We start from the raw sequence: 24,402 nt of genomic DNA on the forward strand, positions 1-24,402 counted from the left end.
GCTGAAATCACATCTCTAAAATCGGGATCAATAGCATACTCATCTATCATTGAAGATAGATCATTGTGAGTTGCTATGGAAACCGCATTCACTCTCGGTCGTCTTGAGAGTGCATCGGCTACTTGATTATGCTTGCCAGCAATGTGAGCAATATGAAAATGAAATTGCGAAAGGAAATTTGCCCACCTCATTTGTTTGTCGGAAGCTTGGTCTGCGTCATGAAGTACTTAAGACTTTGGTGATCCGTTTGCAGAATGAAAGGAGTCCCCAATAAATAGTGCTTCCATGAGTCTAAGGCATGTAGAACTGCAAGGAGTTCTTTTTCGTATATGCCTAGAGCTTGCTCAACAGGGTCGAGCCTTCGACTCTCATAGCCTATGGCGTGCCCTTCTTGGAGCAGAACAGCCCCAAGGCAATCACCACAAGCATCACATTGGACCTCAAATGGTTTTGAGAGATCCGGTAGTGTAAGCACAGGTTGAGAGATAAGCTTTTCTTTAAGCTTTTTGAAAGCATTGTTCTCCTTAGCAGACCACGTATACCTAACATTTTTCTTTGTTAGGTCATGTAATGGTCCCGCAAGTGAGAACTTTTCTATGAAGCGTCTATAGTATGCACACATACCTATAAAGCTTCTTAGTTCATGAAGATTCCTTGGTTTAGGCCATCCTTTTATTACCTCTAACTTGGATGGATCCATTTGGATTCCATCTTGAGAGATAATGTGACCTAAATATTGAATCTCTTGTAAGAAAAATTCACTTTTCTTTCGATTAACATAAAGTTTATTCTCTCTTAAAACTTGAAATATTACCTGGAGGTGTTGCTTGTGTTCCTCCAATGAATTAGAGTAGATGATAATATCATCAAAGAACACTCCAGTGAAGGTTCGATGAGGCCTGAACAGCTTCTCCATCAAGCGGTTGAATGTGGCTGGTGCATTGGTCAAGCCAAAAGGCATGACAATGTATTCGTAAAGACCAAATGTAGTACGAAATGCGGTCTTTACAATGTCTTGATCAACTATCCTTATTTGATGATAGCCACTTTTTAGGTCAATCCTACTGAAGTAGGTCGATCCTTGTAGCTTATCAAATAGGTCTTCTACCCGTGGAACGGGAAACCTATTCTTGATAGTGATCCTATTTAGTGCTCTATAGTCGACACACATACGATATGTGCCGTCTTTCTTTTGCACTAATAGCACAGGTGAGCAAAATGGAGATGAGCTAGGCCTAACCATGCCCTTCTCAACTAACTCATGCACTTGCCGCATAATCTCCTCTTGTTGAGCTTGAGAAACTCTATAAGGAGGTTTGTTAGGCGGTGAACTTCCTGGAAGAAGTTCAATTGCATGGTCGTCATTACCTCGTTTAGGAGGTAGCTCACAAGGGATGTCGTCAATAAAAACATCTTGAAACCCCTTGAGAAAATTGGATAACTCTAATTCCTTTTGGTTGCTTTTATTTTCTTTTGCTAAAGCATTAGGTTCATTTTGAGAATCTTTAACAAAAATCATGTACACGGAAATAGAGCTCTTTATTGACTTGTTGAAAGCTGGTGTATGTACAATGGGGATGGTGTTACCCATCTCCTTAGCATCTATATACATGTCCTTTTCCCTGAACTTAAAGGAGATTCTCCTTTCAGGAAATTTAACATCGGCAGCCAGGCGGTCAAACCATGGTGCCCCTAGGATTACATCCTCATGCTTGAGAGGAGAGATAAAGAAGTCCTCTTTGTCCACATAGCCTTGGACATGAAGCCTCAATTTCCCGATTAAGGGAGTGACTGAAGCTTCTTGCCCCTTGAAGGCACTGTCTGCGGGTAGGATATCTCCCATCTCGTAGGATTGTATGCCTAGCTTGGTGGCTAACTCCATAGATATGAAATTGTGAGTAGAACCAGGGTCAAAGAGAATAAAAGCATCATGTTCTCTTACCTTTCCCCAAGCATGGCATAGAGGAGATCCTTTGTGGTGAGTTTGGTGAATCTCCTCCTCTTGGATTTCAACCAAAGAAGCTCTAGGAGGATCTTGGCGGTTGTTCTTTTGGGGACAAGCGCGGTACGCATGCCCTTGTTCGCCGCACTTGAAACACCGGTTATCCTTACGATAACGCTCAAGCTCTTCAGGAGAGAGTTTATTCTTTCCTTTGTAAACTCCCTTCTCTTTAGCTTTGTTGGAATTGCCCTTAGGAGACTTTTGGACATTGTCCTTCCCCTTAGGCTCATTGGAACCCTTGTTTTCCGGGGGCTTATTATTTCTTTTACCCCCCGTTTGGAAATTGATTCGCGAGGCCACCATAGTATGGTGTATTACCGCTGATATGGTACGTGGCCTTTGGGAGTTGACATACTCCGCCATTTCTTCGGTTAAGCCCGCACAAAATTGTTGCTTTTGCTCTCCAAAATCCAACTTTTTGAAGACAGTGGCTTTGAGTTGTAGGTCCCAAAACTTGTCTACATATTTGTGGATGAATTCATTGGGAGAGAGCTTTAAGCTTCGCCATTCGGTGAGTACTTTGTCTTTGGCATCGGTGGCCAAAAACTTCATAATGGAAGTTCTTAAAGCCTTCCATGTTCGTGGAGCTTCACCGTTGGCTCGTAGGCTAGACCACCATTGTCTGGGGGACTTTTGAAAGTGCATAGCTACATGGCGTAGCTTAGAGGACTCCGTGAAGCCCTCATCTCCAAACGCCGCATCGAATTGTTGGATAAAGGCCAAGACTTTGTCCGTAGCACCGAAGGTGCCATCATAGGTAAGGAAAGAGATGCTCTTCCCTCCCTCTTTGAATTTCTTCAACTTGGACGACTTCTTCCATGCGGCATAGGATTTCCTATGGCCTCTTCTTTTTGATGGTTCAAAAGTTGCACCATCACTTTCTTCAGAAGGTGAAGAATTTGAAGAAGGTGGAGAAGAGGGTGACCTCTTTCTCGCCTTTTTCTTGTCTTGATCTTTGTCGTCTTCACCATAGCTTTCATAAGAGGAAGAGGATGAAGAAGATGGAGAAGAGGGTGTCCTCTTTCTCGCCTTTTTCTTCTCTTGCTTTTTATCATCCCTCTTTGAATTATGGTGTGGAGAAGAGTGTGATGGTCTTCTCCGCTTTGGTGGTGATGGAGAGCGTTTAGCCCGCCGTCTTCGTGGAGCCATCTCCGCCGAGGTGGCGGGAGACTCGCTTCTTTCTCGTTCCTTCGGTGGAGGCTCTTGAGTTCTCCTTTGGGAAGGAGATGCATCATCAAGAAGTAAATTCTTGAGCCCTTCATATGGATTCTCTTCTTCTTCCCGAATCGGAGAGAGACCTCTTTTGGTAGTCTCACAAGGAGGCTTCCTAGGTGTTCTCTCGTCATGGTGATGAGCTTGGAGAATCCCGTGAGCACGGAGCTGCCGTTGCACTTCACTTTGGAGAGATGGATTGCCCATGGCTTGTTGAAGCCTAGAAACAAGATAGTTAACAAGCATTGAAGCATCATTAGTAGCTTGCTCATGAGCAAAATCAAAGTTATCAACATTAATTTCACTCTCTTTACTATTGTCAGCCATTCTAACAACTTTTAGGTGTAAACTTTTTAGGTGTACTTTGGCACTTCAAGCCCTAGTTGCTACTCCTCTTTACCCCTTTAGAAAAAGCACTCAAGCTACTGTACCCGCGGCTCGAATACCATTAATTGCAAGGAATAGAAGAGAGGGTCTTTCGACACCAAAACAGCACCGGCTCCTGTCAAGCTTCTAATAGCTCAATAGTGGTTAAGCCGTAGGCAAGCCCCGTAGGACTCCACTATTAAGACCATAGCTCTCGACGGTGATGCCCCGTTAACTGCACAAAGGCAGGCGCACTGCAAGGCTGAAAAATCCCTATTCTACTTACTCACAGGCAATTAATAATACCAACCATTTGTAGCTAGCTTGAGGACCTCCCTTCTTGAGCAAGAAAAGAGAAACCTTGAGCTCTGATACCAATGTAACATTTAATGGCCTAATAACTTTTGTGTAGCGGAAATTAGCATGAACATAGTGGGCATTTCATTAGAATAGATTCCTAATGAGAATTACAAGAGTGCTTGGGTGGAGAGAGCAACAAAAAGCATAACACCTAGTTAGATAGCATCGACAATACTTTCAAAAGAGAGAGCAATTAAGCTATTGACAACAGTTGAGGACCGGATTTGCATGGAGCCGGTCCCCCCTCCAAAAGGCTTTGTATTATGGTTTCTCCCATCAAGAGAGACATTGTACAATACAATTCTTTGTGTTCCTTCAAGACTAGCTAGTGCAATGAAGATGGAAGCTTCATACACCAAGCAAAACACTTAATCAAACACAACTTGAATTATCCCCGTTCTCAGACCCAAGACCTCACACACCTTCGAAGATGGTGAGAGCTAGCAGGGTATGAGAGTAGATTGAGAGGAAGAAGGAGTATCTTACGAGAAAGATGTACATCTCCTCACATAATCACTCATATTAGCATAGCTTAGCTTAGTAATTAGCTTGGTAGAGGAGATGAGCATGCATTGAAGCTTGGCTCTTGGTTGGATTTGCATCCACATGCCAAGAGAGTGTTGATGTAGGCTTCTATCTCACAAGCTTGGAGTAGGTGATGAGCTCTCCATTAAAGCTTGGGAGGAGATAGAGTATTCTTCCTTCACACATGGTCAAGTGTGAGTGTGTGTGTGTCAATGCCAAGCAAAAATCAGCCCCCTCTCTCTCTTGGGCGAGCCCTAGCTGCTAATTAGGTCTGGCTTTTGCCTCATTGGACCTCCCCAAGTCAAGCCAATAGGAATTAAGCAGCATAAGTGATAGCCTTCTGACATGTGTCCCCCTTTTCCCTTTTGTGAGAGCTTTAGGTAATTAAATAATTAAACTAAACTCTCATTGGACCCCTTTGCCTCCTGGCCAATAGGAATCAGGCAGCCATGGGGCTTCTGAATGCTCATTGGACCCTTTGGGAGACTGCCCAATAGTCTTCTAGGAGACTTAATTCTCATTGGTTTCTTTTATTAAATGTTTTTAAATTAATTAAACTAAATTTACTCTAGCTTAATTCTCATTGGTCCACTTCAAGGGTCTTCCAATAGGAATTGGGCACACCTTGTGGGCATCTGGCCTAGGGAGCTGACATGTGTCCCTCATTCCCTTTGTGTAAAGGGAGCTTGTGTGTGTGTGTGTGGCTTTCTCTCTCATCCCCTACCTTTGGGGCTCGCCCCCTCCCATGTAGGGATGTGCAAAGACTTTTAGGGCACACACAAAGCATCCAATTTTCCCTAGGGTTGACCTTTGGACACAACCTTTGAATTTTGGAACCTTAGCATTTTGGAAGTCTTAATGGGCTGAACCTTAGGGTCTTTTTGGCCCATTGTTTCACATGGCTCTTTTGCAGATGGCCCCCCCTTTGGATCCCTATTTTCCCTCCTTTGGATCCCTACTGTGGCCGATCTGCTAGCTTAACCAATATTCTAGCTTTTTTTCTCCCTTGGCACTTCCCCACATTAAATGATCAGTTTAATATGAGAAAATTATTTGGGAGAATTAGATATTGATTATTATGACATCGCACTTCCGCTCGTACTTCTTCAACTGGTATCAGAGCTCAGATCGAGGCTTGGGGCAGCATTGCAGGAAGCTAGAGTCACCTGCTCAGATTGGAGTGAGATTCGACAGGCGAAGACATGGCCCCAAATCCTGTGGGAGAGCGCAAAGGGCTTGATATTCTCAGAATTTCATTCTGAGGTCATCTCAGCCACCGTTCGGCTTCAACAAAGTTCTGCGCAGGCCATTCTCGACTACGTGTCTAGGTGGGTGCAGGTGCTGAGGATATCGGCACTCCCAGAGTGCTCATTTGTGGTTGTCTACACATCAAAGGATGGCTCACAGTTCTTGGAGGCGTGTCACATATGACACTGGCGCATCTACACACAGACTGTACGCGACATCCACTAGTTCATCAGGTAGCTTGTGTTTGCTGCTTGATATTCCAGATTTCATCCTGACATTGCAGGTACTTCCACATGGGATGTATTGTCAGAGATGATGTATGTCTGTTGAGGGTTTGCTAGCTGTGAGTCACGCAGCAAACAACCGCCGCAGCGGTTATAGCATACAGTGGGAAATTTGTGGATGTATGACTTTGTGGGAAGTCTATGTATTGTCAGATTTACTGCAGCCTTTGTTGAGGGTCGAGTGAGGTTTTATTAAGCTGGGGGATTCTCGAATGTTGAGATCCTTTCGGTGATACAGGTCTTGGAGCGATCCCTCGAGCACCCTTAGATAGGCAGCTAGGATGTATTGACTGTGAGTTAGACAATTGGGATTGCATCTTTGCTTTATTGCCGTTGAGGCATTGCCGCAGTCTATGCTTACAGGACAGTGAGAGACAGTACAGGTGCAGGACAGGTTTACCCACAGCTTACAGTGTTAGAGATACAGTGGTTTTTTGAGCTGTTTTTTGGTTTGTTTTTTAGTACACCATAACCATTTTACAAAGGAGACTCTGCCAAAAATTTTGCAGAATCTGAAGCTTTCTTGGTTCATTTGACAGGTTGATATTGGTTCAGAGGTCAGTTTACAAGGGAAATTCTGCCAAATTTTTCCCAGGAAAGTAAACTACTGTGAAGCGTAGCTATGGCTGGATCACAGGACACTGCTCTTTACAATATCAAGAAGCTGGATGGAACCAATTTCCCATTTTGGAAGAAGTAGATTTGGCACGTGTTGGTACAAAAGAAGCAGATAAAACCTATAAAGCTCAAGGGGATAAAACCAGAAGATATGGACAAAGATGAATGGAGTGAAATGGATGAATTGGCACTTTCTACCATTATGCTAACTTTGGCAGAAAGCGTTTACTTCAATGTAGCAGACGATATGTCGGCTTATGAAGCATGGACGAAGCTGAGTGATCTTTATGAGAAGCAGAGTGCAACTTCACAGGTATACTGGCTTAAGAAGCTTGTTGACTTGAAGATGAAAGAAGGGACACCTATGTCCGATCATCTGAATGAATTCAACACCATCTACAGTCAGTTGTCAGCTCAAGGTGTCAAGTTTGATGAACCTATTAGAGCTATGTTCCTGTTGATCACATTGCCGGAAATTTGGGACACTTTTCACACAGCTTTGTGTAATTCTGCACCTCCAGATGGTTTGACCATAGCAGGTGTAGAAGGAAGTCTTCTTACTGAAGAAACCAATAGAAAGACAATGGACAAAGGCAAAGGAACAGCCTTAGTTGTCAGGGTAAGGACCAAAGAAAAGTACAAAGGTGAAAAGAGGAATCAGTCTCGTAGCAAGTCCCGTAGTGCTAAAGGCAAGAGTGACATAGAATGCTACCATCGTGGCAAGAAGGGTCACATGAAAAGAGACTGCAGAGAATGGAAAGCAGAAAAAGGCAAAGAGAAAGCTGAAGACCATGGTGAGAAGAACAAGTCCTCAGTGAAGATTCAAGAAATAAATGTGACAAACACTGTTGCAGAGGATGACAGTCTAGTGTCAGGAGACATGTACATCTTGAAGAATACAATGGACTCAGCTCTTCTTACATCATCTGATGGACATGCACTAAGTGACTGGATTATAGAATCAAGGGCATCACTTCATGTGTCTCCAAACAAGGAGTGGTTTACCTCTTATGTGACCACTAAAGATCATGTTCGGATAGGCAATGGGCAGACATGTGAGATCTTAGGTGTTGGAGATGTTCAATTGAAGTTTCAGAATGGCTCTTCTTTCACGCTGAAGAATGTGAGACATGTTCTCGCAATTACAAAGAGCTTGATTAGCAGAGGTTTACTTAATGATGTTGGCTACCTCACCACTTTTGGACAGAACATGTGGAAGATATCCAAGGGTTCTATGATAGTAGCACATGGAGTAAAGTCTGGAGGACTTTACATGATTTATGTATCAAATGTCTCTAAAAATGTAATCAATGTAACCGAGCAGCCGAACATTTCTTTGTGGCATAGCCGGTTAGGACATATGTCCAAGAAGGGAATGGAAATCTTGTCTCGTTCTGGTTATTTTCCTGGATTTTCATTTAATGATTTTGAATTCTGTGAACATTGTTTGTATGGTAAGCAAACACAGCAGCCACATAAGCATAGAAGCAGTAGAAGAAATACACAGTTGGCACTTGTTCATAGTGATTTGTGTGGACCTATGCCTAACCTATCTCTAGGGGGAGCTTCTTACTTTATGACATTTATAGATGATTACTTGAGGAAAGTATGGGTTTACTTTCTCAAGCACAAGGATGAAGCGTTTAGTGTTTTCAAAACGTTTGTGACACTTGTGGAGAATCAAAGTGGCAAGCATCTTAAATGCTTACGCACTGACAATGGTGGAGAGTATGTTTCAAAGGCCTTTCAGGACTTTTGTGAGTCAAAAGGTATAAAACGTGAACTTACTGCTCCTTACAATCCTCCTCAAAATGGTGCTTCTGAGAGCATGAATAGGAGCATACAAGAGAAGGTCATAAGTATGTTGTCTAATGCACATGCAGCTACCAAATGGGTTTTGGGCTGCAGCTGTATCAACAGCTGTTCATCTTATAAATAGATCTCCTAGCAAGGTTTTGCAAAAGGATTCAGTGGTGGCAGATATGGAATGGTCAGGCAAGGTGCCCTCATACAAGCATCTCAAAGTCTTTGGTTGTGAGGCATATACTCACGTTCCAAAGGAATTTAGGAACAAACTTGATCCAAAGAGTAGAAAGTGCATCTTTCTAGGCTATGGTAATTTTGGTGAGATGGGGTACAGACTTTGGGATCCTGAATCTAGAAAGGTTATCCGTAGCAATGGTACTCACTTTAATGAAGCCAAATATCATTCTAAACCAGAGAGGGTTGAGGAGATTAGAAGAGTTGTCTTCCAAGAAGATGGACCTGCACATGCAAGACAAAATGTCAGGGCTTAAGAGGAGCAAGGACAAGATAGAGTGGAACCACAGGTTGTGGTTGAGCCTGAGCCACCTATTTTGCATAAATCTGGACGTATCACGCGACCTCCTGATTGGTTTGTTCTATCTATGAACTATGTCATGTTGACTGATTGCAATGAGCCTTCATGTTACAAGGAGGCACTGCAAATGAAGGACTCCGGGAATTGGCAATTGGCCATGCAGTCAGAGATGACAGCTCTGCATAAAAACCATACATGGAAGCTAGTTAAATTACCACAGGGAAAAAAGGCTCTACCTTGTAAATGGGTTTACAAGTATAAGATCACCTCTCATGATAGCCAGCCAAAGTACAAAGCAAGGCTTGTTTCCAAGGGCTTTAAGCAAGAACAAGGCTTTGACTTTGATGAAGTCTTCTCTCCGGTGGTCAAGATGACTACATTGAGATGCTTTCTTGCATTGGTTTCCATATTAGATTTGGTGTTGCACCAAATGGATGTCAAGACAACGTTCTTGCATGGTGATTTAGATGTGGAAATTTACATGCAGCAGCCAGAAGGGTTTGTTGAGAAAGGCAAGGAAGATTTGGTATGCCAGTTGTTAAAGAGTCTTTATGGCTTAAAACAATCACCGAGGGCATGGTACCATAAGTTCCACAAGTTTATGCTTTCTCAAGGCTACAAACGTAGTGAGTTCGATCACTGTCTATATACAAAGAAGGCTAAAGATGGCAGTTGGCTGATCCTTATTTTATATGTGGATGACATGTTGGTTGCTGGCAAGCACTTGGAAGAAATTTCAGCTTTGAAGTCAAAGATGGCAAAATTGTTTGACATGAAAGACATGGGTGAGGCAAGTCATATACTTGGTATGCGCATTGAGAGAGACAGATCAAAGAAGTTGATTTGGTTATCTCAAAAAGAGTAGGTTTTGCAACGTCTCAATATGGAGAAGGGAAAGGCATTGAGTGTTCCATTGCCACCATATGTGAAACTTAGCAACAAGATTGTCCTGTGTCTGAGAAAGAACAGGCTGAAATGGATAAGATTCCATATACGTCTGCAGTGGGTAGTTTGATGTATGCAATGATTGCTACTTACCCAGACATTGCATTTGCAGTGGGAGTAGTAAGTCAAACCCAGGCAAGAAACATTGGGAGGCAGTGAAAGGAACATTGAGATACCTGAAAGCTACAAAGAGTATGCATATATGCTATGGGAGTCAAGAGCTAAGTGTAAAGGGTTTTACAGACTCAGATTATGCAGGTGACTTAGACAACCGAAGGTCTACGTCAGGGTATGTCTTTACATTGGCTGGTGGAGCAGTATCATGGCGTTCTAGATTACAAGATTTTGTTACTCAGTCTACTACAGAGGCTTAATATGTTGCAGCATCAGAGGCATGCAAAGAATCAATTTGGCTTAATCGACTAGTAACAGATTTGGGAATCGAAGAAGAGATGCCTGTGTTATATTGTGATAGTCAGAGTGCTATACAATTGGCTCGCAATCCAGTTTATCACTCAAAGACAAAGCATGTGGATGTGAAGTATCATTTCATCAGGGAAATGCTCGAGGATAAGCAAATTCAGCTTGTCAAAGTTCACACCACAAAAAATCATGCTGAACTACTTACAAAAGGACTCCCCTCAGAGAGATTTGTGCATTTTTGCAAGCAGTTAGGTGTAGGGTAGTACATCACTTCTCTACATCTCTTGTATATTAGCTTGTATAGTAGCTTCTCTCACACTTAAAGTACCACATTAGACTTTAAGTGGGAGGTTGTTCGGGTATAAAGCCCAATGTGGTCGCCCAAGTAAGTGGGCGGGCCGCCAGGTATGTACACATATTCTTTTGTAAAAACCTAATAAGAACTCACTATGCTCTACACATTACAACAGAGCGAGTTCACCATATCGTCGTGCTCTTCTTCTCGCACTCTCTCGCGTCGCACTTCCGCTCGTACTCCTTTATCAGGATGGCAGTAGAGTATGGATTGGATTTAATCACAATCTTAAATAGGGACTGGAGGAGTTAACACAGTTGGATGAGTTAAGACAGAGGGCTATGCTCAAACAGGAAATTGTTCAGCAAAGAAGGAAACACTGGCATGATAGAAGAATCAAAGTTAGGGAATTTCAGAAAGGAGACTAGGTTCTGCTGTATCAATCTAAACAAGGTCCTAAGAAACCAAACTTAAAGATAACTTGGGTACGTCTATATGAAGTCGATTGGGTGTTTTCCAATGGCACAATAAAGCTCAAATATTTATCTAGGTTACTGCTACCAGAAGTGTATAATGGGGCCAAAATCAAGCTATATTATCTTGATGACAAAGAGACTTCTAGCAATAATGATAATGGTACTCTGGGAACTGAAGACCAAGAAAATTCAGAATCAGTTATTTTAAGCCTTTTTCATGTACAGTCAGTACCAAAGACAGTCAAAGGGTCGGAAAAGTCTCAGCACAACAAAACCATCTCAGTAGCACAATTGGTCAAGTGTTAGAGCCACTATCAATTTTTATGGAAAAAGCACTAGTCGGACTATCTATGATAATTATTTCAAAGAACATGGATTGTATTAGCCAATGCATGTATGCCATGTCATTAGCAGTGCACAGAACTCTAGGAATGGTAAGTAGTGGAGCTTTTCTGGTGGCGAGAACGCGTATAAAAGTAATGCGAGAGGCGTTTTTTCTCATAAGTCTCCTGCACGATGTCTGCCTATTGTCACACATTATCCATCACCAAGATCTGAAGCTTCTTCACTACAACCACAAACTTCTTCGTCTGAAGGAACTGCTGATTGCTACCTATCTTTACCAGTCACACCTCGATATGGGTTTGAAGATTCAAGTAAGTCTTCTTCTTCTACTGATTCATCATCTTCACACTACATGGGTAGGCAGAAAATATTGGAGAAGATGCAGGAAACCATAGAGGAAACTCAAGCGCTTATTGCCGCTGCTAAAGATTCTCTACCACTTATTCCCCATAGTAAGATACAATGCTATGTTTTTATCGAGCAAGCAGAAGCGTTGCTGCGACTGTGGGATTTGCATGTGGTTGTGCAAGCCACAAGAATTGAGTTTGACACAGCTATCATTAGGCACGTTCTTGATTCCTTCAATGTTGATGACAACAGCGCTATAGTATATGGTAGGAAAGTGTCAGCAACTCCATATGACATTTCTTATGCTTTCAAGATTCCAAATGAGCCAAAGAGGACTGTCACAACTGCCAAACAAAAAATGGCATCTCTGAAGGAAGATAATGCAGATAAGAAAAAACGCAAGGCCAGTGCACAACGGGTTCCAGTAACAAGTATGGACATCCCCGCTGCCTACCGGTTTGTGGCTGAAGCTGTGAGTCTAAAAAATAACCCCACATATGTCTTGTTTGCTATGTTACTGGCAAAGAAATTAGATGCCATGGCTTCAATCAACTTATGTCAGATTCTATCGCATAATGTGCTTCAGCAGACTACCAAGTTGAAGTCTCAGAATGTTTTCAAAGCCTGGTATGTCTGGCAGTTTCTTTACTAGGCAACTTCTCCTGCTGCTCATGACAAGGTACGGATGGATTGGAGTCAAAGACCCATCCCAACAACTAACAATGTTGATTTATCTTCCGATGAAGAAACCCCAGGTACTCAGTTGGCCACGCAGAAGAGAAAGGCCATGCAGAAGAAAGCTAGTAGTTCTAAGAGACCAAAAACCATATTGGCCAAGAGAAGTGCTTTCTTGAAGCAGCTAGAAAGTTAGGTCAAAACAGTGTCTACTAAAAAATGTCCAATAGACCAGACTTCAGTTAGCCAGGAAGACTAGCGTCCAGTAAAGATTACTGTTGGGACCAGCCAGCAAGCAGAGTAGAGTTCAACAAACACCAATGCAGACAAAGACCAGCCAGACAGGACCAATGCTGAGCAGTCTACAGTTCATACAGATAAGAGAAAAGGTCCAACACCTACTAGTCCGATTAGTAAAACTCCTGTCCCTTTGAGTGAGTTGGCTTTAACCTTAACCAAGAAGGAAAAATTACAATAGTTGCAGACTCATCTGCTCACAGGACAATTAGTCCTACACAAACCTGACTTTACCACATTACCATATATGCCTCCTGTTACGGTTTATGAGCCAGTTGCCTCTGACCCAACGACAGTCAATGATGGCTGCTCAATGCTTATCCAATCATCCTGGAATACGATTGTCCATGCTTTGGGACAAATGTTGGATGCCTCAACATCTAATGATGAAGTGACCAAGTTAAAATCTGAATTGAGGAACACTTAGCAGCAAGTCGAGAAGTTGAAACAGGATATAGGGGCACAATCATTGCGGCATAATGTTCTTGAAAATCAACCAGCCATGACAATTCAAACATTAGAAGAAAAGTTGTCCAAGCTTGAGTTTAAGATGAGGCAATTAAACGAAGAAAAGGCAAAGACTAAGAGAGCTACTGACAGATTTGAAACTATGATGAGGATGAAGAGAGTTGATTTCAACTCATTGCTGACCATCCACACTGCATTGAAAGCCACTTTAACAGAAAGATACATACACAATAATTTGGCTGATATACTGAATCCAGAAGGCAATGCTGTCTTCAATATGGATAATCTAAGGGTGCTCATGGAAACAATGCAAAGTGCTCTATAGGATAAATTTTTTTAATATAATAGTGCTTTGACAAATCAAGCTATTCTGGACTATATTGATAAGCAAAATGAACTCAATGAGGATTCTGAGAAAGCAAAAGAGAAGGATGAAGAGAGGGAGGATGAACAAGTAGATAGGCATGATGATGATAATGGCTCTCCTCCATCTCCGCCTTCAATATTTGGTGTTGGTGGTTCAGCTGCCACCACAGGGGGCAGTCATCCCAACACAGACTAGCCAGACCAATATAGGGATTAGCAGTCGAGAGATCAGCAGGCTGGTGATCAACAACCAAGAAACGATGAAGATTCACCAGTACACCAGTCACAACACAATTTAGATGTGAAAGGAAAAGGTAAAGCTATGACTGAGATTTTGAAGAGTGATGAGCAACACTCATTACAGTTCATCACACTCAATAAGAGGCTAAGATATGAGCAAGCTCCTATAACTAATGTATCCGTAGGATGATTTTCTTTTTTTTGCTCTTGAACGATTTCAACGACTGTATGTCGGTGCCAGAGAAATGATCTAGCATTGGAAATCAATCGCTTTTCATGATCAGGAGTTGTACCAATTACCTGAGTATCCTAGCAGAATTCAGCTACTAGAGAGAGTACCTGAATGGGCACTAACCTTTGATGATAAGCTGATCAATCCACACTGGCAGCGGTAGTCTACTACAGACCGTTGATTCCTAGCCATTGAATTAGAGCTCGTGCTTGGGAACATGCCTACATATAAATGTATGAAAGAGGTCAAAAATCAACTGAAAGAAGTCCTACTGCAAATGAAAATTGCCAGAAGAGTGCTGGACCAGAGGGTACAAGCTATTATTGAAGATCAGACTTCCAACAGTAAGGGACCGCAAACTCAAATGACAGTAGAGGAACAGGCAACTGCTCTTCGAAGACTGTTTCAACTGGTTCAAGTCACCAAGAAGATGATGCAGTAGGAGAACCAGGCTGTTCTCAACTTTCTGGAGTTTGTACTAGATTCCCCAGTTCTCCTGTATGCCTTGCCTGCTAGAGAGACTGAGCTGCCTAGGTTTTTCCCAGCTTTGTATCCTCAACATCTAGAACCAGTGGATCGGCTCACATACTATAACATCACTAGTGATCTTTAGGATTGGTATGAGCGAGCCACTGTAGAATAGAAAACCTGGCAAACATTGATCAATGATGGTCTCCAATTAAATGATTCTTTGGAACTGCAAGGAGAAATGCAGAGGATCAAGCTCTGTATGGGACAATGGAAAATCTAGCTCAAAGGTCTCACCAAGATCACAAATCATCTGCTTCAACTTATTGTGGAGTCCTCTAAGATTCTTGAAAAGGATATTATGGCTAAACCAGGTCTGGGGCCACAGAACAGAGAAATGGCTGAGATACTCTTTGAAGCTAGGATTAAAACAAATCAGCCTCTCCCAAAAAGATGGATGCACACAGTTTCTCATTGTCATTAATTGGCTAGATGTCGTTTGACAAAGGGTAGACGCACGTTTTATGATCCCGACACCAAAACATATAATCCTCTCATGTCTTATGAGTTGGAGATGTCCACAGCAAGGTGGGATCAGCTAAAGCGGGCGACCATTTATCGACTTATCCAAAAGGACAACGCTGGCACTATAACTTTTGAAGCACTAGTATAGAAGAAGGGCAAGAGGAAGCGGGTTTAGTGGAAGGATACTGGGTAGTTCCATCTCAGAATCAGACGAAGGATATTCCCAGCAGGGCGCTAGAATTTTGTTGGCTAGAAACCCTTGGAAAAAGAGTTATAGGGTGTCAAGCACTCAACAAGCATGAAATATGGCATAAAGCTAGCAATACCAAAATGGCTAGCGAATCTAGAAGAGTACTATCATGAGGAACATTGCCCAACTCAACAAACATACAAATGGGTTTAGGGTTTAGGGTTTGGACCTCAACCAGAAACCCAGATGGGTTCCTCACCACCATTGCAAAATCAGGCAGTGGATTTTTAAAAAACTTTGGAGTTATACCAAAATTCAAGAAAGGAGGGAAGGATGTAGATAATAATACACACATCACACATCAGTAATAATCACCACGGCAGCTACCACAGTAATTTTGAGAAGGCTATAAATAGGACCCATTACATTGTAATCGGGCTGCTTTCTTGTAACTTCCTAGTTCTCTTCGTTTTAGCCTTCCAAGTATTTCCTGAGCTACAACATCTTTGAAATAACTCCATTTTATAACCATTACTGCTGCTGTAACCATTTGAGCTTCAATCCGTTATACCTTAGACTAGTTGTTCCTAAACTATGAATCTGAAACTACAAACGATTTTTCAGTTGTCCAATCTATATCTAATTTCATTATACTATTTCAGTTCAAATACTTATTTCAGTCCAGTCTCTAGTCTCTTTTCTAGTATCATTAACTGAACTGACGGCTTACCAGTAGCTCTAAATTCTAACATTGGAATCAACTATCTGAAGAGATCAGCTCCAATAACAACGTGGTTGTTTGATGCTCAGTCCGTACCCTCAAAATTTCCAAGCCAAAACCATAGGAAGGGTCCTAAAGTGTTAGGAAATAAGACGTAGCTAAATAGATAATTGAGTAGATTACTTAATGGAGAGAGACAGATTTAGATACACGAGATTATAGAGTAGAGAGAGAGAGAGAGAGAGAGAGTACACACGATACACGTGGTTCACCTAATGTGGGCTACGTCCACGGGAAAGCAGCCACTCAATGACTTTAGTACTTCAAAACAAGAAGTAGTTTACAAAGGGATTATACCCTTAATGGAGCTCGCGCCTTGCTTCACTCTCACCACCTCACACTCACCTTGTTGCATCAACTTCACACTATGCAATGTGTGTAGAAATGGCCTCCTTTTATAGGCCAAAAGGGCTGCCCTCTCTTATGAGAGACAGCCATGTGTAGCCGCCCTTGTGCGAATAAGTCCAAATCAGACCCTCCAATCCGCCCATGTGTGGCCGCCCTTGAGAAGACAAGTCCGCTTTTGAATTCGGCCACCGGCCACCGGCCATTGACTTCCAACCACCGGCCATCGGCCATTGAGTACCGGCCACCGGCCAACCGACCGGTTGTTTTCTGACCACTTTCCAGCCGCCGTCCGGCAATAATATTCCGGCGAAAAGGAATATTCCGACGAAAAAAATTCTCGGGGGCCACCGCCGCCGAGGCTTCTAAAGTTGCCCCCGATTCTTGTCCGTGAAAAGTTTGGTTTCCGGTGAGTGATTTTCCTTCACGCACGATGGCTTCTCCTCATAATGGGGGCCTTACAAATGTGCGCTTTTACCACTGAAAATTACAAGGGTAAATCAAGGCTCCATACTTAACAATCTCCCACTTGGAGACTGATCTCCAAACCAAACCTGTGACTACTTTCCATTCTGGCTTCTTATCCTTGAATGCCGATTGAAGATGAGCAAAAGCTCAACTTCTCCTTGTTGACCACCTTTGTAAACATGTCTGCAGGATTTTCACTTGTATGCACCTTTCCTAGCTTTAGTTGTCCCTCTTCCAAAAGAGTGTGTATGAAGTGATATCTCACCTCAATGTGCTTTGTCCTTGAATGAAAGGCTGAGTTCTTCGCAAGATGGATAGCGCTTTGGCTATCACTGTACAAGACACAATTGTCTTGTTTGAATCCAAGCTCTTCTAAGAATCTGTGAAGCCACAGAATTTCTTTGCTTGCCTCCGTCATTGCTACATACTCTGCTTCCGTGGTAGAAAGTGAAACCACTTTCTGCAGCTTTGAAGCCTAGCTTACTGTTGTGCCTCCAACCGTGAACACATAGCCAGTAGTGCTCCTTCGAGTATCTTTGTCACCTGCCATATCTGCATCAGCATACCCTTCTAGAAAAATATCAGTTCCTCCAAAATACAAATCATTTGTTGTTGTCCCTCTTTTAGATACCTAAGTATCCACTTCACAGCTTGCCAATGCTCTTTACCTGGGTTGTCCATGAACCTACTCACAACTCCCACTCCATGTGCAATGTCTGGCCTTGTCCAGACCATAGCATACATTAGAGAACCTACCGCTGCAGCATATGGAACTTTAGACATATAGGCTATCTCCTCTTGTGTCTTTGGACACATATCCTTCGTTAGTTTAAAATGACCAGCCAAAGGTGTAGAAACTGGTTTTGCATTTTGCATTGCAAACCTTTCTAGTACCTTCTTGATGTAATCTTCTTGAGATAGCTTTATTGTCTTCTTCGTCCTGTCCCTTGATATTTTCATACCAAGTATCCTCTTTGCAGCACCTAAATCTTTCATTGAAAAAGATTTGGACAGCTCCTCTTTTAGGTCTTTAATGTCCTGCATGTTAGCACTTGCAATCAACATGTCATCAATATACAACATTAGGATGATGAATTTCCCATCTCCCAAATTCTCTGTGTAGACGCAGTGATCCGAGTTGCATCTTGTGAATCCATGATCCAACATCCATCGATCAAACTTCAAGTACCATTGTCTTGATGCTTGCTTTAAACCATACAAGCTCTTCTTTAATCTGCAAACCATTTTCTCCTTACCTTTTACTTCATACCCCTTTGGTTGAAGCATGTAGATTTCCTCCTCTAAGTCACCGTGAGGGAATGCCGTATTTACATCCATTTGCTCGAGATTTAGATCATGAGAAGCCACAAGGCTTAAGACAAGCCTAATTGAGTTCATTTTTACAACAGGAGAAAATATTTCATTGAAGTCAATACCTTTCTTTTGAAAAAAACCTTTTACCACAAGCCTAGACTTGTACCTTTTCTTCCCACCTTCTTCTTCCTTTAGCTTGTACACCCATTTGTTTTGAAGTGCCCGCTTACCTTTAGGCAACTCAACCAACTCCCATGTTTGGTTGCGATGTAGTGAGTCCATCTCCACTTGCATGCTCTTCGTCCATTCTTCTTTGGATTCATGTTGCATAGCTTCTTCATATGATTCCGGCTCTCCAGAATCTGAGATCAAGAGATGGTTGAAGGAAGGAACAAACCTTTCGGGAGGTCTACTTGCTCTTGTAGATCTTCGGGGAATAGGTTGAGGCTCCTCATTTGGTTGACGTTGTTGCACATTGTCACCGTTTGCAGTGCTTGAGTCTTCACCGTTCTCAAGCTCCATGTACTCATCACCTGTTTCTTTTGTTTGTTTTCTTTCCAAGTAATCTTTGTACATATTTTGTTCGTTAAAATTACATCCCTACTCCTTAAGATTTTACCATCTTCAGGATTCCATAGGCGATACCCAAAGTCTCCTTCTCCATAGCCAATGAAGAAACACTTTTTGGACTTTGCATCTAACTTTGATCTTAGGCTTCTATCTATGTGCATGAAAGCCTCACACCCAAACACTTTGAGAAATGCATAATTCACCGGTTTACCTGTCCATGCCTCTTCTGGAACTCCCCCATCCAATGCCGTTGAGGGTGACCGATTGATTAAGTACACAGACGTACTTACAGCTTCCGTCCAAAGCTCAAGCGGTAGGCCTGCATGTAGCCGCATGCCTCGTGCTCGTTCCATGATTGTCCTGTTCATCATTTCTGAAATCCCATTTTGTTGAGGTGTCCTTGGGGTTGTCCTTTGCCTCCGAATGCCATTGCTAGTACAAAAGCTTTCAAAATCTTGGCTGCAATATTCGCCTCCATTGTCGGATCTGATGCATTTAGCCTTGGTACTTGTTTCATTCTCCACAAAGGCTTTCCACCTTTGAAATATGGAAAATACATCGGATTTATTCTTCATGACATAAACCCATGTTTTTCTAGTCGCATCGTCTATGAATGTTACATAGTACAATAAGCCACCAAGTGATGGTGTACTTGCAGGACCCCAAACATCAGAATGAACCAACTCAAGTTTTTTATTTTTTCTTTCATTTCTTGATTTTTGAAATTTTACCCTCTTTTGTTTACCATAAACACAATCTTCACAGAACTCTAAGTCCACTTCTTTCAAACCTGGTAGAAGCTTCTTTGTTTGAAGGATTTGCATTCCTTTGGCACTCATATGCCCAAGTCGGTAGTGCCACACCGCACTGTCAACTTCTGTAGTTGTTGCACAAGCTGAAGGTTGCATGCTAACAGTACACAAGTAAAGTGTACCGACTTTTTCACCCTTGGCAACCACCAAAGATCCCTTTGAGATCTTCCACCGTTTGTTTCCGAATGCAATGTTGTGACCTTCATCATCCAATTGTCCTGTAGAGATCAAATTTTTGCGAAGAGAAGGAACATGCCTAACATCTTTAAGCTTCCATTCATTTCCGTCAGCAGTTTTGACAGAAACTGTACCTTTGCCGACAATCTCACAAGCTCATCATCTCCCAAGTATACATACCCAAAATTACCTTTGGTGTAGTCTTGGAAATGTTGCTTGTGTGGTGTCGCATGGAATGAAGCCCCGGAATCTACTATCCAGGAATTAGACACATTGTCTAATGAGAGAATTAGAGCATCTTGCTCTACTTTACCTACCACATTGGCCTCCGCTGTTGGCTTGTTGTCTTGAGACTCTGTCTCCTTCTTCTTCTTGGACCAGCAATCCTTCTTGACGTGGCCCTTCTTGCCGCAGTTCCAACATTCAAGAACTGACTTTGTGCGTGACTTGCTCCGCCTTGAGCGATCACGACCCTTTTGGTTTTTGAACCTCTCCTTAAGCCTTCCTCTTGTTTCCACCGATAGTGCAACACTTGATGATTCTCCTGTGCTTCTCCTTCGCATTTCCTCGCTTACGAGAACACCCACAACATCATCAAACTTAAGAGTATTTGTGACAGAGATAGAATTACTTACAGCCATCACAAGGCTGTCCCAACTATCCGGTAGAGATGATAGTATAAGGAGAGCTCGCACTTCGTCATCAAAATTGATTTTCCCTGATCGAAGTTGACTTATGTTTGTGTTAAAGTCATTTAGGTGTTCTGCAACTGAACCATTCTTTGCCATCTTTAGATTGAACAAGCGCTTCATAAGAAATACCTTATTGGATGCCGATGGTTTCTCGTAGAAGTCGTCAAGTGACTTCATCAAGTCCTCCGTGGTCTTCATCTCCAAAACATTGAAGGCCACCGTTGACGCCAAGCTTAACCGGATTGTTCCCAGTGCCTTTCTATCAAGGACAATCCATGCTTCATCTGCCATTGTTGCGGGCTTCTTCGCAAGACCGCCTAGTGGCAAATAGAGGTCCTTCTGGTAGAGATAGTCTTCAATCTGCATCTTCCAATGTTGGTAGTTTTTGCCGTTGAACTTCTCAATCTTGAGCTTCCCTTCCTCTGCCATAACTCCCACTCAATTCAAGGAATCCTTTCCTTGAGATAATTTAGCTACGAGCAAACCTTGCTCTGATACCAGTTGTTAGGAAATAAGACGTAGCTAAATAGATAATTGAGTAGATTACTTAATGGAGAGAGACAGATTTACATACACGAGATTATAGAGTAGAGAGAGAGAGAGAGAGTACACACGATATACGTGGTTTACCCAATGTGGGCTACGTCCACAGGAAATCAGCCACTCAATGGATTTAGTACTTCAAAACAAGAAGTAGTTTACAAAGGGATTATACCCTTAATGGAGCTCCCGCCTTGCTTCACTCTCACCACCTCACACTCACCTTGTTGCATCAACTTCACACTATGCAATGTGTGTAGAAATGGCCTCCTTCTATAGGCCAAAAGGGCTGCCCTCTCTTATGAGAGACAGCCATGTGTAGCCGCCCTTGTGCGAATAAGTCCAAATCGGACCCTCCAATCCGCCCATGTGTGGCCGCCCTTGAGAAGACAAGTCCGCTTTTGAATTCGGCCACCGGCCACCGGCCATTGACTTCCGACCACCGGCCACCGGCCATTGACTTCCGACCACCGGCCATCGGCCATTGACTACCGGCCACCGGCCAACCGACCGGTTGTTTTCTGATCACTTTTCGACCGCCGTCCGGCCATAATATTCCGGCAAAAAGGAATATTCCGGCGAAAAAAGTCTCGGGGGCCTCCGCCCCCGAGGCTTCAAGTTGCCCCTGATTCTTGTCTGTGAAAATTTTGGTTTCCGGTGAGTGATTTTCCTTCACGCATGATGGCTTCTCCTCATAATGGGGTCCTTACAAATGTGCGCTTTTACCACAGAAAATTACAAGGGTAAATCAAGGCTCCATACTTAACATAAAGGACTGCAACTCTAATTTTTTTTTACAAAAGAGTGAATAGATATATATATTAGCTGTTAGGTATCACACAGGCTGTACATTGTGCAAAAAATACATTGCCGACCTGAAGCCGACGGGCAAGACCGAAGACCATACTATAGTGATTGCTGGAGGAAATAGATCCAAATGGCACAAGATTGGGCATTTTTCTCAAGCGAACATGTAGCAACAATCGACATGCATGCAGTAGCCATGGTGCAACTTCATTAGCATAGGGCAAGAAAATCATGATCAAGGCCACGAGTTTCTCTGAACTTTTTGGCGCACCCATTTCATACCAACCAGCAGCCATGCATGGTGTCAATGCCCACAAAGGAGTGCAGTGTGTCTCACACAATCCACTACATCATTCAGAGCCATTGAACGAGCCAACGGTTCTCTTTCGCCTACTCTCTTAACCACTCTTCCTCTCTCTCTTGCATGGCATGGTAGACGGATAACCACCCTTACCATCTCTCTCCCTCTCGTCTTCAATCCCCCACTCATCATGCTGCAAACATTCAATTGCCTGTGTCTCCGCAGGAGTAGTTAGCACCTCTCTCTCTTTCTCAAATGGTATCACACACACATGCAGATGATCAATTGCTGCCACCGAGTCAGATCTTCAAGGAATTCATCCATAGAAGAGGAGAGTGTTGAGCTGGCATTCTTTGAGTACCAGTAGTCCCCGGAGGCCTCTAACATTTCCATGGACTACAAAACACCTGCTATTGTCCCTAGGCATGCACCCCTCAGCAGCCCACTATCTATTGCATGGCCTGCAAGGCTCCAGACACTGCCCTTGTGAATGTGCCAACTACAACAAATACACCAGTGAGGGTGCCAAAAAGAGCACCCACAAGTAAGCAAGGGACATTGCACACAGATGTAGAGAGAACCAACCTTTCAACAGCCACCCCTCCCACTCCAGACATTTGCATGCAACCTACAAGCCACCCCTCACTAAATGTCTTGCCAACCACCTTCGTGGCCAGTAACCATAAAGCTGGGGAAATTCTCATTTGATGCATGGATATGAAACTTCATGAAATGCTGGCCATAACCACCCCTACCCACATGACCATATAGCACCACCTTTTACTGACTCGATGTCGTCCACAGTGCACCCATCTTTTCTACCCTTGCTACGTGCCTACTTTTTTGTCTACCATGCAAGGCTCTGGGCGCTCATGCGGCATTCCCAATGGTTGTTGATGCATACTTAGTCCATAGTACTACCTATAATGATACAATATCGTAGGATACATCTACCAATAGGGCAAGTACATTGCTTGCAATTGGTTGACACTATTAGACTCTACAATAGTGCTTGCTAGTGCTTTTCTCTCCAATCTCATATCTGGTCGATTCCACCACTGGAATCACCAATCTCATCATCCTCCCTATACTAAATAGTCAACATAGTTTGGATTCTTTTCCTTGAGCCTTGCATAAGGAAAAATCAACATTACAGAAATATATTGTTGATGGCCGGGGGAGTCTACTACAATTGCTTTTGCCTTCATCACGTCATGCAGTAGTATCACACAATATGGAACCCACTTTGGCAGAGCAACTCGGAGTTTACGGGTACTACATTGCATCTTGTGCTCTGTGTACCAACAAAAAAAAAAAACCAACTACTACCCCCCCCCCCCCCCCCCCCCCCCCCCCCCCCCCCCCTCTGCTGGTTTCTCTCAAGGAATGCCCCTTTGAGGTGGAAACAATAGAAGCTCACCTTTTGTGGCATGGAGCCTCTTTCTTTGTCTCTCACACTTGACTCCAACTATCGTGCAAGCCCAAGAGGAGGTATGCCACGCCATGACAATCCTACAAACATGATGAATCTACAAGGGAGCATAACCATACGCATGGTGCTTGATGGATTGGGAAAAGCATGCCAATTATAGTGATCACAATGATAGATATGCTCGCTGCTATCCCAACGATGTAAAAAATTATCATCTTTTTGTGACCATCAATGCTCCTCAGACCTACTCATTTGAAAACCGCATGCGGGTTGATCTCAACCGCATGCCATGGTAATAAACTGTATCAAATCATAATACTCCCCTGTAGTCCTTATTGTAATTCTTGGCATTTACTCCCACCAAAGTTGCATTATACTAATTCTACTAACATTTTTTATCTCTTAAGAGCTACAAAACTTAGCATGATCAATCGTGACCCAACACACACTAGGGATTCTCCTTGAGGAACTCATTATTCTTGGTGCACATATGTTGTCATTCTTACCGATTTTTTCCTATGAACTATAGTTTGCAATCAAACAGAGTAAATTTATAACCAACTCTAGGCCAACATGGAGCAAAAGCGTCCATGTACATTGCTCATAGGTCGTTTGTACATATTTTGTCATTTATTTTTATTTACGAGATAACAATGTGATGGGATTTTCCCACACCGACTTGATTACCCAAATATGTCAAATCTCTCACATTTGGCAAGCACGTGCTACTCTTTCAGTTCCTTGTCACGTATGATCTATCAAGGCAAGTGTCACTGGCACAAACTAGTCTGCAACACAGTGCACTTCAGCTCTCCAATCTACGAAACTCTTCGTAATCCATTAGAGGCTTTTAACACTTGAGTCCCACTTTCCATGGGGTAGTATTAACGTCTAGTCAGAATAGTAAACAATTC

The sequence above is a fragment of the Adiantum capillus-veneris genome, chromosome 16, assembly GCF_014529385.1.
Source record: "Adiantum capillus-veneris isolate H3 chromosome 16, ASM1452938v2, whole genome shotgun sequence".
Classification (NCBI taxonomy): domain Eukaryota; kingdom Viridiplantae; phylum Streptophyta; class Polypodiopsida; order Polypodiales; family Pteridaceae; genus Adiantum; species Adiantum capillus-veneris.